The sequence below is a fragment of the Stegodyphus dumicola genome, chromosome 4 (genome assembly GCF_044657685.1).
Source record: "Stegodyphus dumicola isolate Sdum_Otavi_A_Nest chromosome 4, ASM4465768v1".
NCBI classification, from domain to species: Eukaryota; Metazoa; Arthropoda; class Arachnida; order Araneae; family Eresidae; genus Stegodyphus; species Stegodyphus dumicola.
Window position 1 is genome coordinate 116,143,035 of NC_140771.1, and position 21,061 is coordinate 116,164,095.

The 21,061-nt window shown below is 30.7% G+C and overlaps 1 protein-coding gene across 3 annotated transcripts in view; it reads right to left on the minus strand.

Annotated features, from left to right (window-relative positions):
• Positions 1–21,061, minus strand: part of LOC118201690 (follistatin-related protein 5-like) — a 747,967-nt gene that overhangs the window by 563,529 nt on the left and 163,377 nt on the right. The gene's annotated exons all lie outside the window — the stretch shown is intronic.

Consider the following 21,061-nt stretch of genomic DNA (forward strand, 5'->3'; position numbering starts at 1 on the left):
TTCTTTTGTAGTGGAAACTCTAATTTTAACTGCAAAAGTTGTTTTTCTTTAACTGTTCTAAACTGTATTCGGTGTTTTAGATTTGTCTGTATTTTAGAATTTTTAATGAAGATGTTCTGAGGTTTTATGTTTTTTTGCCTTGCCACGAAATGAATTGATTGGATTATAAATATATGTCTAATGAAACTCGAGTAAATAAGTTTATGCAATGTGCAGCAATGCCTTGTGTAATACTATGTGGTGCACAAGGAATTTAAAATTTTCAATTAAAAAAAATGTGCAGCAAAAATTGTGTATAATATAATAGGCAATGTAAGGAAGTCATGTAGTGTCCATATTACACTTTTTTCAACTAAAACTAGGATCTGCGGAATTAAAGAATTTTAAATAACAACTATATAAACTCTTATCTGCTGTTTCGAAAGGTAAATCATCTTGATATCTGAAATGAATCCCACTAGCCATTAAAAACTGATTTACAGACCATTATCATGATTATATATTAAATATAAATATCGCTATTAATAATTCTGGTGATTTTACCTCGTGGTGATACAATAACAGCATGTCTATTATAAGCTGTTCAAAAATTGCATAACCCTAACTCTAAAATGAATTTGCGTAAAATATTATCTTCGATAATTAGCCATACTTAAAATTACAATCGTATCAGTTCGAAGATCCTATGGCAACGAAAATTATCTGACTTCTTACTGTGCTTTAATCTCTTCCACCTCTTGATTTTTTTTCTGTGGGGCTCATATAGAGAAAGCACAAAAGAGTAATACGAGAATTATAGAAGTACTGAAAGTTATCAAGACACATGATGTTCAGGTTAAAGCAGTACTATGACATGAGGCTTTCTTTAAAAACTGCAGTGTACTTTTAGTATATAAAACAACCAGCACTAAGTGCATTACCTCACCACTAGTGAAAGACATCGAAAATCCGATGGATCTTAACTAATGAACTTAGGTCTCTAATTATGACGAATTATGAAAATATTATGTAGTTAATAAATTACTGTATTTTTATGGCGAATTCTTGCCAATGCATTTTAAATGTGCACCTGTTTAAAAGATTAAACGAATCCGGTATTAACACTGAAACAGTTTTCATTTGTCTAAAAAAATATGGTATTTTCGGAATCAGTTTTGAGTTTATTACCTGTACATGAGCTGAGCTTAACCGTTTTAAATGATAAAAACTGCGTGTCCTAGAGTAGAATTATTTTATGCACATTTTCAATGATCGTCCAATTAATGACTACTCTACTAACTGATATTAATAAAACATCGTTTTAAACATTTAAAACTAACACTAATTTTGATTCCTGCTCATTTATAGTTGGCTATGCTTCAACAGATTATCAATAAAATCTTCTGCTTACTGTATAAAACTTTTTTGAATAAATATTAATAAGATTAATGTCGAAGTTACCATTGAAGGTAACTATCGCAAAATTTCTCTCCTTAATTTCTCGAATTGCATGTAGTATATTGGCCACAATTCTCAGGTTATCAGTTCTTACATCTATGTTTTGCACTTTTAGTAAGCCATTAGAAAATATAATTTCTAGCAAACATTTTTTTTGATATTCGTTATAAAACGATTTGACATATTAGAAATGTTAAAAAATAGATTTAAACTTTGTAACTCATATGATAACAGCATTCCAGCATGACAACAAAAACAGATTCGAAATTTATTCGAATCATAACTTTCTGTAGGCAGAACAAAAGTATTATCGAGAAAATTCCATTTATGGAATTTTTAAATAAGAATCCTCATTAACTTAGTTTTTTGATCAGAAGTATTCAAAACTGTATTTTCGATCAACATTTGCAATGGAATTTTGCTCAAAATATTATAATAATACCTTGAAACTGGAACATGAATTTTCTCCATGATACGTTTTATAAAATATTTTGTTTGTTTGTTTGTTTGCAACGCATTTTGTCACTTGAGGGGGAAATAAATTTCTGCACGACATTAGTAAATATTCCCAAGGAGATATAAATTAAAAGATGATTTTTTTCCCTCATGGAAATTTAATTACAAAAGTAATTTTAAATAAAATTAGTTTGCTTATTGCAAATAATCTGATTTGATATACAGCAAACTGCTCTTGATATAGAGCCACGGTTAATGTAATAGTTCTTATATTCTGATCAAACTGCCGAAGTCCCACCCGTTTGTATATAAAAATATGGAAAATATTTCGTTTAACGTGATCATCAATTTCGGTTAATATTACCATGGTATTACGAATAATCTTTTTAACTTACGTAAAGTCTCTAAATAAGATTACAAACAGAGGAAGAGTTGCCAAGAATTATAAGAATGTCGCCAAGTAATTCTTCAGTCAGCTTGTTTTCGGCTAGACAACCATTTAAAATGAGGTAAAAGAGCAACCTTACTTTGGTTTAGGTTTTGCATAACTCTATCGATTTTGATGGCCGCCAGACACAGATTCCGTTTCATCAGTAGCAAAAGAAAATTTCTGCGTAATTTTATTCCTATTTTATTTGTTCTCGAGAAAAATATTTTAATATATGCAAATTCGCTTAATTTAATTTTAAATTGGCATGTTCTCTTTCAGTGAGAGATTTATTCCAAATATTAACTTTAGGAAGTCAGCTTTGGTCAAATTATTTCCAAAAACATTATGAGCAGCTCATTGTTTGGCTTCGAATTTAAATATCACTATTGATTATCAGAATGAGAAGACACAGGTCCTGCTTCTTTAGGAACAAGAGAATTTGTTTCTCTGTTCATTTAAAAAAAATCCTATAGAATTTGTTTCTCTGTTCATTAAAAAAAATTCCTATAGAATTTGTTTCTCTGTTCATTTAAAAAAAATTCCTTGAAAACATCTGAACCAACCTAAGGCTGTTTATTTATCAAATTCTTAATTTTTTATATTTGCATTTCTCATCCACTTATTAAGCCTTGCCCCCCAACTGTTAAAGTCGAGGGTATAGTATTGTTCAAATAATTTCCAGTTTTGTCATGAACAGTTCATTATTATACTATTGCATTAAAGATCAGTTCATAAACAAATTTGTTTATTTTCCTAATAACACTTCTAACACTTCTGTACATGTGCTTACTTATATATTTCTTGTCGCATTTATATTAAATTTGTTAAATTCCGTATATGTTTTGGAGAAACGATCGATGTTGTCAATATAACCGTGGCCAAACAAGATCACATTAATTGGTGCCTAATGTATTTAAACTTGCTCAGCATCAAAAAGCATGAAACATAATTGCAATAGACAATCACAAAAAATTATTTATTACCTGGTTACATTTTAGATACAACTGTCAGCGATTAATTTAATTCGTTATTTTCACGCTTTTGGTTTTCGTGTTGCTGCCAAAGGAATTCTAAAGTTTCTTGAGCTATTCTTTATACCCTTACTATATTCGGAACCTTTACAACAAAAAGCTCAAAGAAATCATGAAAATGAGACTATTAATTGAAAACTCCTCCTTTGTTATACGTATGCGTCGATGAACGATTTCGAGGAGGAGAAAATAATTAACACAAGATACAAGCTGAACTAAGAAAGTGTGCTCCAACAATTCACGCAGTACGAAACGCTGCCATATACTGTTATCTTTAGCCTGGCTTCTCCCAACTATAATAAAACAAATTTCTGCATCCCCTATCAGTTTCTTCTACACAAAAGAAACCGAATCCCATCTCGGGGTTCAAATGACAAACTGCGAGTACTTTTCTCTCCCTTTTGAGCTGAAGTCCCTCCGAAGAAAATTAGTAGAGGGGTACCCGATTGAGGGAACTGTCGCAAATACGAAAAGTAGAGTAAGTAAAGAAGACATTTTTGTCGCGTTTGATGCTTTGAAGCAATTTTACAAATGCTTTGAAGGCAAACGAAATCCAAATTTGCATTTTTTCATCTAATGAATTCCTAGGCTGCGCAGGAAAAGCTTTGTAGTAAAATTTAATTTGCCCGAAATTAAAAAAGAGAAAGAAGCGGGATTTTTAGCGGCAATCAGTAGTATTTTTATTAAACGATACTTAAAAACATAACGACTACTTACATAAACTCAAAATACGGGTGTCACTAAATGTTATGCTTCAATGCAAAAACCTAAAATTAAGGTCGCTTCTCTGTTCCCTTAAAATCCAGAAAATTACTTATGACTGATTTTCTTAGACATCTATCTTCTGCAGTGAAATTAAATATCACATTTCAAATTTGTAAACTAAGAAATGTGCACATGTTAAGGTTTATTTTAGATATCACATTCATTTGATGATAATTCGTTTCTGTATCTTCTACTTCTTCAAAGAACGATCACAAGAATGGATATTAGGTTACTTTTAAGCAAAGAATTCTAGTTTAGAGGAAGAGAGCAATGGCTATCCACTCGTAAGCTGTTTATGTAGTAAATTTGCGGTATGTAGTAAATTTGCGGTGATATGCACACATGTAGTAAATTTGCGGTGCTGCGAGCGACCTTTTGCATTCATTAACACACATACATAGAAGCCGCGGTAACGACAGATGAATTAGTGAGTTGCTGAATATTAAATTCTATGCTAAACGTATTGAAATGAATTTCTCAGATCCCGTAATTAGCGGTGCCTAATTTCAGCTATAATAAAAGAGCTGCTTTCTTAATCAAACTGAGATTTTAACGATAGTTCAAAAGGGTTTGTTAAGGTTCTTCAGCTCTTACTAAGCTCGCAGCCTACCAGTCTTCTGTTGCACTTTTTCCTGCTAACCCATTTTTTTGTCTTTCTAGCTTTATTATTAAGCATCATTTTCTTCGCACGTGCGCAATTTATTATATATAATAGAGCAGCAAAATTAAAAAATTTTTGAAAGCAGTACAGCAGTATATGCTTAGAATTTCGGATATAGTGTTAAGTGTTGGAACAAATTTCCTTCACTGTTATTTTCAGTCCTTGCTCAGTTTATAATGTCAGTGTTCAGTTTTCTTTCTAAGACAGGTTGCAAAACTTTTTTTGTCTTTTTGTGTTTACTTTATTTATTAAATATCAAATTCTTGGCGCTTACACCGCATAAAATTGGATTCAAGAGCAAAATCACAAAATATTTCAAAACTGAATTTCTTTAGATTTTACGATAGACAATCTCGCGCCCTGAAGTTAAAAATGTTTATTCCGTATAGTGTTGCTAAATCTCACTTTGAAGTCGTTGATTTTATTAATCAAACATCCATTAAAGTGCTGCGAAATATGAACTAAATAATAAAACGAATTCTAAATTCATAATTCGGGATTCTATGTGCGCATGTTCAGTTAGATGACTATGTTGTTAAAATTGTGATAGCTTTAGGCGCCGTCCTTCCTTCACAATGCAAATAATATATATATATATATATATATATATATATATTTAAACAAATTTAAATTCTTAATAAATACGTATAAAAGTAAAAAAGTAAAAAAGCAAATTTAAATTCTAAAAAAAGGAAAAAAGCCAAAATAATTTAAAATAATTTTAAAATATGTAAACATGTAAAAGATTTAATTCTCGAACTAATCTACAATATCATTTAAATTCAGAAGCATAAGCAAATCAAGTGCAAAATCTATCCATGAAAATAAATCTACTAAATAAATAAATTAAAATTAAATTAAACATTTTTTTTAAAAAATGCATATGTGAATGATCGTAGAGTAGGCAGGAGACAGACTTATCAAGGGGAAGTTGTCTCCAAACCTAACTCTCTAATCATTCAATTCGTGTTTCGTCATTCATGCAGGCAAGAGTAAAAGTCAAAACCAAAAGTAATTCCAATAAAGTGGTACCCTTAGAATATTTCATAAGAATATTAATATATTTCATAAGAAACTGAAAATTTCACAACCATCTAACAACAATAGATTAGCAAATCTATATGCTCTCCCAAAATTTCATAAATCACCACTCAAATTTAGATTTATTGCTAATGGTACAAATAATTATAAAAAGAATATAGATTACATATTTGCAATTATATTTAAAAAAATCTGTAATTTAATCCAACATCTCGTTAACAAACAACACAATTATAGTTGGATTATTTATAATAATGCTCCAGTTCTCCGCAGTTTTAAAAGTTTAACAATCAAGAACATTAACTGCTATGACTTTATACTTCTCTACCTTTATACTTTTCTACCATTAGAAGAAATCTTTACGAGTTTAATGCAACTCCCACAACGTTTTCCTGACATGCTTGACATCCTTAGTATTGAAAGATGGAATACTTATCTGAATTGTGCATTATTTAATAACTATATTAAATACAATAATAAGATCTTTCAGCAAGTTAGAGGAATTCCTATGGGAGCAAACAGTTCTACACAAATTTGTAACCTATTTCTTTTTACATTTGAATATAAATTCCAACTCAGTTTAAATAAAAATGAATTAAAGCTATTTGCTCATACTTTTAGATACATAGATGATATTATAACTTTCAATAATAATTCTACTTTTGAGAAATTCAAAATTTACCCAAATAGTTTAACACTTAATAAAACGAATACGAATCAAGATACTATTGAATTCCTAGACCTGTAAATTATTAAACACAACAAAATTAAATTATTTGATAAAAGAAGGAATTTCCATTTTCCTACTATTAAACTAATTAATTGGAACTCTAATATTTCTATAAACGTAATAGAAAACACGTTTCATAGCCAAATTATCAGAATAAAAAATATATGTACTGAAAATGACGATTTAAAGGAAGAAATCATAAAACTAATTAATGTACAAGTTGATAACCAAGTACCACCAAAATTTATTAATTTATATATTAAAAAGGCAGGCCTTGACTTTACTTTATAATTTTTTGGCTCTTTTGGATATGATAACATTACCTTAAACCTTAACTGGAGGGTAATGAAGGATATAAAAGAATAGAGAAATTATTGTAAATTTTTATTGTAAATATTTTGTAAATATGTATATTTAATCAATACTGGATTCTTTCCTTTTACTAATAAAGGGCCAACTCTTTTCAAAAGTCTCAATTATAGCCCAAATTGAGTGAAGATTTTAATCTTCTTCTAATTTTCCATACTTTAGCCAGTATTTAGTTAAGTTTTGATATACCAATTAAATCTTTATTAAACTTTTAATATTTTCTTTCATCAAATTTAGGTTTTATTTAACTTCCTAAAGGAATTTTTGAGAAATTTCTGGGAATTTTTAGAAGTTTTTTAAGGACTTCATTTCAAAAATTTTGGGAAATTTTACTTTAAAACTTTAATATTAAAACATTTCAGTTTTTCTTCATTATTTGCAATTTTCACACAAAATATCTTTCACTTAATTTTAACAATTTTCACAATTTTTCAACAGAACACACATTTCAAATTACAAACAGTTTACATTTTTTTCACATACCACTTAACTTTAATTTCCTTCAAGCAAACATACATCTCTTGATTGGCTCAGTTACTTAACTCCCTCAATAATTGATATTACTACCTTTAGGATTTTTAATTTAATTTAATTTAATTAATATTAATATTTACAAAAAAAATTTTTACTATAACAAAGATAGCAGCTTGACACTCAAATTTACCTACATAAGCGCCATCTATATAATTTGAAGAACACACTTACTTCTCTTTCACAACACTTTTGCAGACCCCAACACTCATATAGTAGGTAAGTTAGAATTAAAACTTACTATTTACTTGCTTTAAGTATTTTTTTTAAATTTTTTATGTAGTATCTAAGTATTTTCTAAATATGAAATTATATTTTTAAATATATATTTATTTTAAAAATTGTGAATTAGTTCTTTTTGTTTTTTATTTCTTATTGGTTTATATGGATTATGCATAGTTCTTTTATAGTTTCCTTTTATTGATATGCATATTCGTGTAGGGGAAGTTTCTGTAGACAAGGATTTCTAAAATACATTGGTTTCTAGATTTTTTTATTATTTTATAAAAAAATAATTTTTAAAAATTTAATTTTTTAAGAAAAAGTTTAATTTTTGACTTTACTTGCTTGTTTCTCAAAAGACTTAATTAGTATTTTCCTTTTTGAACTTTAATTCTTAAATGTTAATATTTAATGTTAATTTCTAAGGGTACCACTTTATTGGAATTACTTTTGGTTTTGACTTTTACCCTTGCCTGCATGAATGACGAAACACGAATTGAATGATTGGAGAGTTAGGTTTGGAGTATTGATAAGTCTGTCTCCTGCCTACTCTACGATCATTCACATATGCATTTTTTAAAAAATTGTTTAATTTAATTTTAATTTATTTAATTAGTAGATTTATTTTCATGGATAGATTTTGCACTTGATTTGCTTATGCTTCTGAATTTAAATGATATTGTAGATTAGTTCGAGAATTAAATCATTTACCTGTTTGCATATTTTTAAATTATTTTAAATTATTTTGGCTTTTTTCCTTTTTTTAGAATTTAAATTTGCTTTTTTACTTTTTTACTTTTATACGTATTTGTTAAGAATTTAAATTTGTTTAAATTTAAATTTCATTCTTTGCAGCAATGGCGCAAAGAATATTAAGTTAAATATGTATTTAAATTAAATTTTTTTAATTAAACTCAATATATTCTTATATATATATATATATATATATATATATATTAATGCAGGTTCTACATTATCCAGTTTCTTTAAATATAATACAGCGCGATAATATTTGGTGGCAACAATTTGAACAGTGATTCAGACTTTTACAGTGATTCATCTCAAAATACCATTTCGAGACTAATAAGCCAAAGTCCCTTTTGGTTAATAAAGGAATAATTAAACTGCTACAATTGTTTCTTTATTTGTTTGATATGCCATAAGAGTCTGCATTATTGAAATACATAAATGTTCTTAAATTTTTCCAAATAATGAATCACATACTAATCATGTATTCGCTCTAATCGTATTCAGGGTAACAGCAATAGCAACTACAATCACAATATTATCCTTTATTACAAAAGTTAATTATTTCTCACTTTTCACTCGTCCAGATGCTATAGTATTGTAGGATTCTTCACTGTGTATTTCTCAGTTGAAAGTGAAGAACCTTAAGAACTAATAAGCGAATAATCGCTTGAGTTCGTGAGATAAACAACAAGTAAGAAGGGTGAAATAACCCTTTATTATTCCAACTAAAGTTAACAGAACTCCGTCTTGGAGTTGTGCAATAAAGCCGACACTCGGGCTTGAACTTAAGAAACTAAGAATAAAACTAAACGCATTTTAACTAAAGAGATATAGCCTAAGCTATCAGGATTCTAACAAAGTTGGCCCCTTAACGCTAATTGACTGCGAAGCTCTCAAGGTCCCAAAGTACGGCCGATCGTAATAATAGCTTACGAGAGAGTAGGCTAAAAAGGCGGACGCGTCCAGCCAGAATATCTGGTGCCTCTCTCTCTAAGACACAAGAACTTTGCTGTTAAAAGCTCTTCCTCATTAGCATTCAGACGTTCTAAAACTACGTTCTGGCTGGAAGTGGTAAATTGAAATCAAGAATTGGTAGGAAAGCACGTTTAACTCAATTTAACTGTTATTAAAATTAACATAATTCTTACAGTGTATAACAAATGGTGATGAGACTGTCAAAGGTCCAGGCATTTGCCGACGACTTTCTGCTTTTGGTCACTGGAAGACACAGACTGCAGGAGAATGTACAGCGAGCACTGAACCTCTTTGCACAATGGGCAGCCGATCACAAATTGGAAATTTCAGCGTCCAAAACTAACATTTTACTCATAGGGCGTAAAGGTCCACTGAGGCGGAATCCAACTATAAGATTATTAGGTCATCCAGTTAGGACTGTTTCCCTGTTGAAATATCTAGGTGTCATCATAGACAACCGCCTCAACTGGATTCCCCATTTGCATCATATACACCAGAAAGTAGTATCTCTTACCAATAACATGAGACGAACTACTGGCATGTATTGGGGCATTAGACCAGACATGTTGAAGATCTGGTATAGCACAATAACAGCGAGGGTGATTTTGTACGGGTCTTCAGCATGGGGTATTCATCTCAATGGAAACCTGAGAAGGAAACTCAATTCTATTCAGCGTCTCCAACTCCTCATGATTACTAAAGCTTATAGGACCACTTCGACAGATTCATTGCAGGTGCTCGCTGGGTTACCACCATTGGAGCTTGTCGTGGAGAGGGAGGCTGGACAAGTACGGATCCTACGCATAAAGGAAGATTTTATCTTGTGGTGTACCCATTACCGCGCTCATGATTACGAGGATCATTCCCCTCGTTCTCTAGGACATCCGGCGGACATAAATTATGATGACAAAGTCACCATAGAGCCTGCGAGGCAATACTATCTGCTACACTTGGTCACAGAGGCTGTCAGATTACAATAGTGTATTTTAGGCGGAACTTGTAGCAATTAAGGCAGCATTAGATTATATTAAGCAAAATCTAACATGACCAGTCAGAATACTGAGTTATTCAGCATCGAGTCTACTGGCCATTAAAGAACTCAACAGCAAAGCGGATTATGTCCATATTATTAGGGATGCTGTACTTCAGATTCCCGAGTCCCAACGACCGTACTTGAGCTGGGTTCCAGCGCATGTAGGCATTGCTGGAAACGAAAATACCGATAGGCTTGTTAAGCTAGCAGCTAACGACTTGAATATGCCTGTAACACCCCTAAAAGCACCAGTTTCCTATTTAAAAAAAATTACCGAACTCAAAATGTTAGAAATTTGGCAACAGAGATGGAACAATTCCACCACAGGCCACAGAACCTTTCGTTTCTTCCCCAAAGTTGGTCTGAATCTGGTCACTAGTAGTGCTCATCTTACACATTTCTTTACTGGACATGGACCATTTCCAAGCTATTTACGGCGCTTCAGATTAGCTACTTCAGACAGTTGTAGATGTGGAACACTAGGTGATCCGGATCACTTTGCTTTCGAATGCTCTCTCACGATACCATTTCATTTAAAAAAACCCTCTGAAGCACACTGGTCCGGGTGGTCAGACACCCTCAAGAGAAGTAAGCTCGCATTTAATCAGATTCATCGAGTAATGGACATTTGTGCTCGTGAATTCTGTTGAACAGAAGCGGTGTCAACAGCAGCTACAGCAGGCAATTCTATACCAACAACTTTCATAATTCTTACCTTACAAATTTGGTATCTTACTATATACGGTAATATTCAACTACTGAAATTAGGACAATTTCAGAGACTAATGGCATGCCATTGTACCTATGTTACGTATATGCATGACAGCCATGTTTAGTGCAGTACATGAATAATTTTGCTGGAACATGTTACCTCCTACTTGAAGATTACCACAATCAATGTCTGTCTATTTGTACTTCAGTGTCGCTTCTATCCATTATTAATCTTTAAATTTTATTGTGCTTACTTAATTTTTGTATTGTATTCTGTGTATTTCAATTGACATATTGTCTTAGTGTATTGACCTGTTAAGTAGTAAGTGCGTTGTGTTATGTTTTCAAATTAAGTTTGCGGTATAATAGTAAAAACATATATAGAGCTCTCGGCTAGTACCATGAAATATTGTGTGCAAATTTTTTGTAACAGTTTCTAGTATTGTGCAAAATGCAACAGTTTCTAACAAATATTCGTGGCCGCAGAAACAACTTTCTGATAAGCACATTGTATATTGATTGTTATTTTGTAGTATTCGCCATTTTATTTCAGTGTATGTACAGTATTCCATTAAGTATCTTGTATAATTTTTTTTCTATTAATGGGGAGTATAATAGTTTAGGGTCGTATAATGATAAGTAAATAATAATAGTAGTATTAGTAGTATTGAATAGTAGTATTAGTAGTATTGTATAATAGTAGTATTGAACCAGACTTTCTTGGTTATAGAATTTTGTAAATATGTATTGAAATATTTTGCTGGATTTAATGTTTTGAAATGACTCGTATTCTAACTCTTCTACAATATATTATATTCCTAATTTCACTGTGACTGTTTCCAAAGGTTATTGTCTAGTGTTCTTTTGATTAGTTTTAGTGTTACAGTACAGCATCATCTACAGAATTGTCTACTTTTCTGATACGAGCAGTGTATATGTTGTGTTTTATTTGTAGTATCAGCTTCACTGTGTCGGTGTGAACTTTTCCGATACGAGCAGTGTATATGGTGTGTTTTATTTGTAGTATCAGTTTTACTATGTTAGTGTGTTGTTCAGTATTATAGTAATATATTGCATAATATTTTTTTAAAGTAATGTGCGGAATTATAGTAAGTGTATAATAGTAAGTCAATGTGATGTATAACTGCAGGTTTGAAATTCCAATGTTAGTCTTAAATTTTACTGTTTTTGTTTTACCTTTACCAGTTTTGTATCAATGCAGCTTTGTACTTCTAAGTATTTTTTTTTTAAATCTATACTATCAGGAATGTCAGATGTATTCAAGGTAGTCCTTTGTATTCCCTATCTAGATGTGACTGTGTAAGTTTTTTTTTTTTTTTTTTTTTTTTTTTTTTTTAATTTAGACTTAATAAATGTCTGCAGGGCGGACATCATATTGCAAGGGCTTGTTCCCGGTCAGTAGTCCTCTTTAGCAGTGTAAAAGTAAAAAGAAAAGTGTATAACAAATATATTAGACTAAAGTTATTCATTACTACAAAACGCTAAAGGAGGTTTTCAGGGAATATATTGTAATAAAACTGATTCTTATAAATATAGTTACATACCGGAAAACCATTTAAAATTATCCTCTACAATCAACTTGTTCAGTTTTGGGGAATGAAATTGATTGCAATGAATGATTGATTTAGTCTGCAATACCGGAAATCAATCCTTCTATAATATTTTTACTTCACGTTATCTGAAGTAATAAATGTGTATTGATGACAAAAAGAATTCTTTTTGCAATTATGAGCGACATCTTCCGTTTAGTTGCAACCTTTTAACTTTACTTCGAAAAAGCAAAAATATTTCCTAACAGTAACCATTTTATAAACTTATGAGGTATTTCTCCCGCCTTCTTAGCATTCCTTCGTATTGTAGTGGTCAACACGCTCGGCGCATATTCGAGAGGTAAGTGGTTCGAGTCCTGGCGACAGGACTGCTCATTTTTCATCTCACCTGCTTCGAAATAACCTAATGACGCTACAGTGGCGCCTGAACTAAAAAGGGTGATGATGATGATCCTCCACCACCAGGATTTGGCGAATAGTTCCACTAATCCCCAGTATCCCTTTAAAATAAGGTTATATAAAGTATTTCTCCAGCCTTCTTAGCATGCTTTCGTAGTGGGGTCACTTTCGTAGTTGGTAGTGCTTCGTAGTGTAAGTCAGCACACTCGGCGCTTATTCGAGAGTTCCGTGGTTCGATGGTTCGAATTCCGGTGAGGGCGTTGCTCATTTTTCATCTCTCCTGCTTCGAAATAACCTAATGACTCTGCTAACTTAGTAGTAATTATTGCTTTTGTAACTCGATTCTCTTGCCTGACCGTAGCGTAAGACCAAATCCATGAATTCACTGTAGCCTAATGCCTGAGATCTGCTCTTGTTGTTGACTTGGACTTTAAGTGCCCCGAAAGGGTACCATACAATTTACAAACTTTCTTTCTTTCTCCGGGATTCGGACCCAAGTTCAGGGCTGTGGCAGCCTACTTCTCTACACCAAAACAACTATGTGGCAGTAAAAACTGCTAGACGTTAAATACATTTCTGTACTGCTTTCAGAAGAGGAATTCACATAACGCATATTCTTTTCATGTCTATATTTTGCCCATGAAGTAATCAAGCTGATCTTGATTGAAAAAAGTTTCCGACAGGAACAGAGATAATTAATTCATTATACACCTATTCCTACATCGAAAATTACCAAATGTTCTTTAAAATCTTTCTTAAAATACACGAAAATGTTTTAAAACAGTTTCATATAAATCGGAATTGTTCTTGTACAAAGCGGTGATACCACAAGAAAAGAAAATTTTGATACATTAACTAATTTAGAAAATTAAGAGAACTATAGGAACAATTCTATTTAGCATTATCAAAAGGACTTTCTTTTCGAGATGGCAAAGCAAAACAAAAAAATTGTAGACCTGAAGGTTTTAGCGAGAAAAGCAAAGACATGTAGATGAATATGTAAAAATCTAAAATGCGACAAAAGCACGTTGTGCCAAAATAGAGAAGTAACGCTGTATAGAATAGCGTCAGCACTATCTTATTTAAAAACAGGAGTAAAAATAAAAATTAATTTTTTTACAAACAGATGTAAAAGACAGACTAAGGTCAAGGACACTTGAATAGTTTTTAAACACACACAAAAACAAAAATTCTAATAATTCCAGTCGATCTATCGAAACATTTTGAATCATTCTGCTATTAACAAATCAAGGATGCTACGTATTACATGCTTGTCGAGGAACAGCAACTTTTGCTTTAGCTATAAGACGCATATCTTAACTGTTTGCAATTTTAAACCAATATCTAGTTTCTTACTTGCTCGATGCAGTTATAGTTTCTAAGATGGGTCATCAGATATGCATCTTTACTACATTCTTGAATATTGCAAATTTTGACAGTTTTACTGAATAAAGGACCATTCTATTCATGTGATAAATGTTTAAAAAAGAAAAGAAGAAAATACTATTTTGCAGAAAAATAAAAAGTACTATTGAAATAAATGATGGGTTATGTATTTAAAATATTTTCATTTAAAAAATATGCTTGACTGTTATTTATCTTATCGTGCATTATAAAATGTTTATGGAAGATATTTTAATCATATATTATCAAGCGATCAAGCGCATTGTTGTGTTTGTTATACCTCGAAAACATGCGTAATTTCTCATGTCAAAATTCAGTTTGTTTCTCCGCAATTTTCTGCTGCAATTTAATTTTTTGCTTTCTTGAAGTTTCTGCTGCAATTTAGAGCCACTAATGTATATCATTTGCGCTAAATACTTGTACGTAAATTTAAACGTATATTTTCTCCAGATTTTTCTGTATAAGCGCATTTTGCACTTTCAGATTAATCTACAGTCTCTCTCCGTGATAAATTATCCCGATTTTTGACTAACTGCAGAATTATTTCACTTGCATATTCAGATACACTGTAAAAAGCTTTCAGATGCGTCCTAAAAAACAATAAACATAAAAATGATTCCCATTATAGTAGAATATATTCTTTCAGTGTGTAGTATCATTATTATTATTTAGTTGAATCATTTACATACAAAACTACTGCAGTTGCTCTTTTTAGTTTAAAAATTGTATCTAGGAATTGCGAATTTTAAAGTTTGCATTTTATTTTTATTATAATTTATATCAATTTTGCATTAGCATTTATTAATATTATAATTTATATCATCATTATCATTTATAATCATTAATTAACAAAATAAAAGTTTATATTCTTTTAAAATCACGAATTTAGCAGAAACATTTTCAGATTGCTTTCGGAATACAATGTCTGATATTTTTCCTTTCTGTACTATCTTTAAATTAGAGTTAGTTTAAAATGTATTAAAACATATTAGAAATACATATATAAAGAGAAAAAATGTTACAAATCTAGTTAAATGTTTAAATATATAAATAATTAAGTTAGTTACCAATATGAATTACGCGCAAGAGATTTTTACTTTCTAAACTATCTTTAAATTAGAATCAGCTTAGAATATATTAAAATACATTAAAAATTTATAGATAATGAGACAAAATGTAACAAATGTACTTAAGCTTTTAAATAAATAAATAATCAGATTAGTTACCAAAAGAAATTCTGCGTAAAGTTCACAAAAATCTATTAAAACAACTAATTAAGGAATTGCATATGTGTCTCAGTTTTGACTTTGAGAAGAATTTATTAATATTTATTTTCGATTCATTTAACATAATTATTTAGCCACTTAAAATTTCCATACCTAACACTGCTCCCACTTTATTGTTTCTCGGTAGGACTGTTATTATTTCCTAACTGGCTTCAAAGGTTTTAGATTTATCTGAATATAAATTTTGATAAATAATGACTGCCAGTACAAGCTAAAAACATTTTACTAGTAACCAAAACCTGTGAATACAAGTAAAAGCATAAAAACGAAAGCTGCTATATAAAGTGGCAAGCTACAGTAAAACAGTGATCAAAAAACAGCTATGATACAAAAATAGACAAAGTCAATCATGTATTTGCGTAGATTGCACATAAATCTCAATTGTTTTCGTGGGCGACTAAGATTGACACTTCTTCAAGAAATAAGAAAATTTCGGCTCTAAATGTTCCTTTTCTTCCGGTTAAATTATTCCTGCTTCCTGAAGCCTTTCCAGATTTTATTCGCTCCTTTTGAAAAAAAGAGACCGTGTAAGTCGATCTCAGAGTTCTTATCAAATTTATATCAAACCAGTATTCCTTTCCTCCTACTCTAGCCCCACCACTGGCGGAGTTGTTAAGATTACTAAGTACTGGTATTTCGAGCCGGTTTCAAACCTTGCGAAGGGCTAACAAGAAGGATTGGTTAGGTGGTGTGTCCCATGTGTAATGAGAACCCGTTAGAAAGTCGTACATGAAGGCATTATTTCCCTTCAGTAGACAAATTTCGTTTTCTTTGCCATATCCAACTACTCTATCCTAACCGCATAATCTTCCCCCTTATACCAACACTTTTTATGTTTCAAGCAGTTATTCTCAAATTTAACAAGACTTCTGTACTCAGAAGAGCCATCGTTCTAATACTGAACTTTTGCTCTTTGTAAATAAAAAAAATGAAATAAGAAAGATTCAATTGCCAACTAGCCTCGTATTTCACAATATGTAATTCGTGTATTGGAAATTTTGTTTAGTACAGTATTTGTAAGCTATAAGATGCTATATAAGACGAACCCCCTTTTTTATACACATTTTTGAAGGATAAAACTTTATTACTAATCATTATAATTATTTTACAGTATATTAAATATAAAGTATTAACAATGCAAAGTAATACTTTCTGAAAATAACCAATCTATCCGGGAAAGAACACCTTTTAATGTCCTTCGTTAAAACCCAGACATTCATCTCCAGAGCTAAATGAAGAGTCACTTGAAACCTCTTATAAATCAGCATCTGAGTGCTCATAAAACAAACTGTCCTCTGTACCATCCCGTGCATTACTAATGCCACACTTCTTAACTGATTTAACCACTGTCCCTGTCTTTACAGCATCTCATGAAACTTTGACTCATTTACAAACGACGTATCGACGTATATAAGATGCAATGTCGGAGTATAAGACGCACCCCATTTGAAAAAATGTGCGTCTTTTACGCAGGCAAATACGGTACGTTAGACTGAAAGACACTAAAAATTTCCTAATTTTGAAATTAGAACCAAATGGTATTATTTTGATTATGCTTAACTTGTTAATGCTTTTGAACTAAACTCATTTACTTCTTCCGGATAAAATGTGAGTGGTTGAGAAATAAAAATGTCTGTAAAGACGTTGTACTAAAATTATAACTGCAGCCTAAACTAAGCAGAAAAAAGTTGAGATTTCTAGTATTGTTTGTGCTTCTTAAAAAACCACCCAATGTCTGAAAGTAAGTAATTCATTTATTTCATTTCTTTTCAGAACGTTATTAGCAAACTTAAATAGATAAATGTCCAATGTAATTATTTTATTTTATTTCTTGTTAATTAGGAAAATTATTAATGTTATTCCAAAACAGAAAATAATAAAAACACTCTACTGATTCTATCAAACACTTTTGCAATGAAAATCTTTTAAAGTTAGATATAGGCACTTTATGAATATATGGATGGATGTTTATCGACGCTTTACAGGAAGGGTGAGTTGTATTTCTGATTCCTTAGTTCTGAAATTCTGAAACTAAATTGAAGTGGACTGTAAGTGGAAGGGAAAACGCATGTAATACATCAGAAACGTTTAATATCGTACAAAGTTTTCTGCAAGTAAATAATGATTTAGAAGTTGATTCGGCGTCCAAGTTGATGAGAAATTTGAGGCAACTGGAAAACTTGGGAATTTCTAGTAAACCTGGTGATATCCGCAGCTTCGAAGATGACATTATTTTTAGAAAATTTCGGGAATTCCTACAATTTGAGAACAACAGATATAAGGCTCGCTTTTCGTGCAATGAGTATGCAGGGAAATTTCAAGAAGAATCCGAAGTTTCATGAACAGTACAAAACGGTGACAGATCAGCATTTAAAAGAAAGTATCGAGGAAGAAACGAAATATTTAAAATTTGGGAAAAACTTTTTTCACTACATTAAGCTGTTATTAAAGACAGCATAAAACTTTACCACTTTACAGCAGCGACTATTTAGCCGGAATGTTTTAGTACTTTTTTTTAACATATAGTTATTCCACATAAATGCAAATATTGTCCCCATTTAAGAGAAAGTTATAGCTTGACCTTCTTTTCTATGCTACAATGAGCATCGCGTAAGGAACTTAATCTTTTCCGCAATGCTGTTCGTTATGCTGATCCCTCAGTAAAGAAATAACTTTAATAACTTCCAATATAAAATTAAGAGCCTCGTAAAATTTCTACCAGTACTGGAAATGATGGCATATAAGTTTATTTATTTATAAACGTATTTTCATACACCTTGTACGGATATAATCTCACAGACTTTCAAAGTCGTTTAATCTAAGTTTCCCATTCTTGTAGAAGATTCAACTGCCCTTTAACTCCTTGAGAATCTGCTTTGGTATTTTAAAAGTTTCACGTTTCAAGAATTCGCTTAAAGGTTGTATGAAATATTTTTTTTCTTTTCCATGATTGTCTTGAAACAGAACATGTCACTGGCATTAAAAATGTCAGCAACTCTGATCGTTTCAGTCTAGTGGGATTCCACTGTTTGGCTATGATCTACACCTGCACTCATTTATAATTAAATAAATTTTCGATTTAAGAATGTAGGATCAGTTTATTTTCCACTTTCTTGAAAGATACTTCATGCATGCAGAAGGCATGGAAGCTTTCTATTTTCCACCAGGAGAAATGGTCATTTATATTTCTTTATATTATAGAAGAAGAGATGTAATTCTTTAATGGTAATGTTATCCTAAGAAATGCATTTATTTGCCTATTTATCTGCTCTAATGTTTGCAAGTTTTTTGTCCTATCTTTTTGTATTTACTTACCGCTAATGAAACAAAGGCTGAAAATTAATTTAGCTCCATTTTTAATAAATCATGAAAACGAGCGAGAAAATATAAACATATCTAGTAAATTAATTCATCTTTATTACTATTAATATGCGTTATTTGCTTGAAGTTTTTTATCAACTATAGATATAAATTAAAATTTTCTTGACTAAATATTGCATTACATCGTTTTAAAATTTACGCTCTTAACTAAGTGAGATGTATTCGACTCAATTGAAGGTATAGGTTTTGGTATGAAATTTAAATTGGGTAATATGTAATGTCACAATTTTTAGCTATGGGAAAATGAGCTGCTTCTTTCATAGACGGGCATCCATTATTCAGAGTAACCTCTGAAACTTTTAAGTATTGCTTTAATCACAACACGCACACGAACAACATAGATAAATAATTTAATTTACGTATTCTGATAAACACTATGATTGAAATCCAGCGTGTACATATAATTCAATAATGCATGCAATAAATACTATTTGGAGCGTTTAATTTTGAAACAAACATTTATTGTATTTTAAGGGCAAATGTGCATTTCTGTATATTAAATAGCATCGTTATTTACTCATTATGCTAAGCAGAGAGAATTATTCCCATCTGCATTAGTTTCATCGTATCCATTTATTATATAAACAAATATAAAATATAAAGGCCGAATAATAATATATGCGATTATAATTTGGCTCTGAGGTGCGTCAAGCTCGAATTTTTATCTATATACGTAGGTTTATACTAGAATAATGATAAGAGTGAGTTTTCTGCCAAACTTATTAATAAATATACTCTGAAATAAAATGAAATCTGAAAACATTCAAATTAAACTTTTAACCCTGTAAATTAATGATGAATGGAAAAGTAGGAGGAAAACAATTTGAAGGAATGAGTGTATACAAAGGTACATTCATAAAAATTTTCAATAGTATTTCATAAGAAAAATCTCCTTTGCTATATAGCTATAGGAGTTATTTTAAAATAGTCTTACCAAATCTAGAATATTCTTATAAACTAGAATGTAATGCATGGTAAATTCGGCCTTTGTTTTCTTATTACAGACCAATGAAATACTCTTTAAAAAAATAATCCTTAAATACTTATTAATCTATTATCAGAAATCATTATTCATCATTGAAAACAAATAACAAAATTTTAAATAAGAAATGCTTTAAAAAAGATGCATTTTCGGTAAAAAACGTTTTCCCCTCTGTCATCCCCAGACTTGTTTGCTTCTGTGTTCCTATACATGATGCTAACAAAGACGATATTTTAAAAAAAAATGAGCATTTGCTGAATTTTCTCTAAAATTTATTTTGATACTTAACCAAAATAGTAAATTTCTCTTCTGTTAACTAATACAGTGAATTCTCATTAATTCGAACCCGTAAAATAAGTACTTTTTCCAATACTTAGATGTCATTGCCGAGTAATTATATAAAGGAATACATCGGTACTTAAAGAATTGATTAATGTCTGCTTACCGTCATAAAATTTAACCATCGTAGTGATGCTCTTTAGTTTCTAATAAGAACTGGAGTTTTTTTAATAAAATAATATTGATTAACTGCATAAGTTTTAATATACAAATTCTCAATCAATTATGCAGCTGACGTTTTTGTTAGTTTTAAACAAGCTTCTGAAACATAGACGAATTCTTAAAATTCAAATTCTTTTTCTCAATTGCAAGTTTTTCGAATAGCACAATAATTATTTCATTTAAATGCCTCAAACTTTCAAATCGTGGTGATTTCTGCGATTTATACGAATGCGAAAGTTATATAATGACACAGAAATTATTCTCGATAATTAAGCAACTGGATTTCCTTACAATGGCTTTCCATTTTCTAATATTGATAGTCCTTTAATTGATAGCTGACCCTAACTATTATTCATAACTTTCATTACAATTAATTAAAAATAAAACTTCTTCCG